Source organism: Myxocyprinus asiaticus, chromosome 48, assembly GCF_019703515.2.
Source record: "Myxocyprinus asiaticus isolate MX2 ecotype Aquarium Trade chromosome 48, UBuf_Myxa_2, whole genome shotgun sequence".
Lineage (NCBI taxonomy): Eukaryota > Metazoa > Chordata > Actinopteri > Cypriniformes > Catostomidae > Myxocyprinus > Myxocyprinus asiaticus.
This window is the reverse complement of record NC_059391.1, coordinates 16,861,116-16,864,375: the sequence shown is the minus strand read 5'-3', so window position 1 is coordinate 16,864,375 and position 3,260 is coordinate 16,861,116.

Genomic DNA, 3,260 nt, shown 5'->3' with positions numbered 1-3,260 from the left:
TACCCCTTTACTAAATAGCAGACATCAGTCGTTCTCAATGCTTTGTCTCAGCCCAATAAAATACTACAGATCAGTTGATTACTTTCAAACAGCTCTTATAAACGCATCACAACAGGACTACTGACAATCATTGTGAGCTTCTCATAGTTAATGTAGGTGAAACCAGTTCTTTCTCAATTTCTCAGTGATAGCTGTCAATTACATTTATCTGCTCTGTAGATGCTTAAAGGGATAGTTCACCCCAAATGAAAAATTCTGTCATCATTAACTCACCCTCAATTTGTTCCAAACACAGAACACAAAAGGATCAGCATCAGTCACTACTCCATACTATGAATGGCGAAGTGAATGGCCACTGAGGCTGTCAGTCCCTAAAATTCTGCCTAACATCTCCTTTTGTGTTCTAAGGAGAAAAAAGTACAAAACAATATTAAAAGCCTGACACGTATGGCACTTGTTTTTTTTTTTAATTATTATTTTTTTATTATTATTATTTATCATAAATGATACCTACAGTAGCAGTGGCAACATTTGATGTGTAGTCAAAGCAATGAAAGTGTGTGTAATATCATGCTGGCTCTTATTATTTGAACATTTCTACATTGACAAAATTTGACATTTCTTTCAGACAACATGTGGGATCAGCTGTGAGTGCATGTGCAAACTATAATACAGTCACAAAGACGAATCTGCCCGATTCCAGCCTTGCTGAAGCACCCCAAGATCAGAAAAAATTTGATCGGTGATGATCTGGGGGTGCTTCAGCAAGGCTGGAATCAGGCAGATTCATCTTTGTGAAGGACGCATCCCCAACTCTGAGGATTGTTTTTTCCAGCAGGACAATGCTCCATGCCACACAGCCAGGTCAATCAAGGTGTGGATGGAGGACCACCGGATCAAGACCCTGTAATGGCCAGCCTAATCTCCAGACCTGAAACCCACTGAAAACCACTGGAATGTGATCAAGAGGAAGATGGATGGCCACAAGCCATCAAACAAAGACAAGTTGCTTGAATTTTTGCACCAGGAGTGGCATAAAATCACCCAACAGCAATGTTAAAGACCGGTAGAGAGCATGCCAAGACGGATTAAAGCTGTGATTGAAAATCAGGGTTATTCCACCAAATATTGATTTCTGATCTCTTCCTAAATTAAAACATTAGTATAGTGTTGTTTAAAAATTAATATGAACTTGTTTTCTCTGCCCTATTTAAGGTCTGAAAACACTGCATCTTTTATTTTGACCAGTTGTCATTTTCTGCAAATAAATGCTCTAAATGGTAATATTTTTATTTGGAATTTACTATAAATAGTAAATCCAGAGCAACATAACATTACAGAGAAAACAGAGTAATATGTAGTGGAATACATTTCAAAAGTAACCCTCCCAACCCTGCCTGCGGGACAGGTACAGGATGGCAACGACAACTGCCCGAGTTACACCAGGAACGCACAATCCCTCCATCAGTGCTCAGACTGTCCGCAGTAGGCTGAGGCAGGCTGGACTGAGGGCTTATAGGCTTGTTGTAAGGCAGGTCCTTACCAGACATCACTGGCAACAACGTTGCCTATGGGCACAAACCCACCTTCGCTGGACCAGACAGGAATGGCAAAAAGTGCTCTTCACTGATGAGTCGTGGTTTTGTCTCACCAGGGGTGATGGTCGGACTCGCGTTTATCGTCGAAGGAATGAGCGTTACACCGAGGCCTGTACTCTGGAGCGGGATCGATTTGGAGGTGGAGGGTCTGTCATGGTCTGGGGCTGTGTGTCACAGCATCATCGGACTGAGCTTGTTGTCATTGCAGGCAATCTCAACGCTGTGCATTACAGGGAAGACATACTGCTCATTCTGTGGGTGATTTCCTGCAAGACAGCAATGTCAGTGTCATCCCCCACCCCCGCCCTTTGTTCAGGGACACATTATTCCATTTCTGTTAGTCACATGTCTGTGAAACTTATTCAGTTTATGTCTTAGTTGTTGAATCTTTTTATGTTCATACAAATATTTACACATGTTAAGTTTGCTGAAAATAAAAGCAGTTGAAAGTGAGAGGACGTTTCTTTTTTGCTGAGTTTATATATAATTACATCTCTCAAATGTTATCCTTTGTTGCATAATTGATTCAATTTTCTTAATTCAGTTCATTCATGTGAACTTTTTAATCAGCAATAATGCAGTTTGTCCAGTAGATGGCTGCATGTCTCATCCTACACACCACAGCAACTCTGCAAATTCCTGACATCATCAACCTTGGGGCAGGCATAGTCATGGTAACCCATGAATGAATCCACACTGCTGACTGTAATGAATGAAATGGACCAAATGGAAAGGCCAAAGAAAAAATATATCTCCCATGATTGAAAATTGTATTTGCTCTTGATCACACCTGGTAACATACTTTATGTAAAAATACCCATAATCTGTCTCTCAGATTCTGTAAAGGATTCATTCGAGCTAAAAGGGATAGTTCACTCAGAAATAAAAATTCTATCATCATTTACTGCATCCTGTATGGCTTTCTTCCATTCACAGAAATGTTAGACAAAATGTTATTCTCAGTCACAAAAAAAAAAAAAAAAAAAAAAATGAATGGTGACTGAGAATAACATTCTGCCTAAATTCTACTTTTTGTGTTCCACAAATAAAAGAAAGTCATACAGGTTTGGAACAACTTGAGGGCTAGCAAATTATGGCAGGATTTTCCTTTTTGGGTGAACTATCCCTTTAAGAAGAATAAATGAATGTATTGGAGTATGTAAATCCTCAGTTCAGCCACCAGAGATCTTTTAGGATAACTCTAGAAATCAATGAACCAGAGGTAAAAAGCATTACTTCTTTGTTTCGATAATGAATCTAAGCCTTTAAATCCCATTTTCACAGCAAAGACTTATAAAACAACAAAATGCCCAGTATTTATTTCTTATAGTACAGTTATCAGTCCAACAGGAAGGCAGCAATGACATGTCTACTGAAGCAAATCAGGCCAATTAGTTTCCTGTGGATGCAGAATGGATAGTCAGTAGTGACATGGAGGGGTCACAGTGGCCAATCAATTGATACCATCCTGGCCACTGGCTCTTAATGACATGCTGAGAGGAAGTAGGATTAGAGAGGGATGATGTCATCCCTTCCACTAGCAGCAACTGTGCCCTCAGTTACATTTCTGTTACTCTGTGGTAGCATATCAAAACAATGTTGTTGTTTTTTTGTTTTGTTTTTTCGGACAGAGAGAAAGAATGTGGGGTTTTACAGTGTACA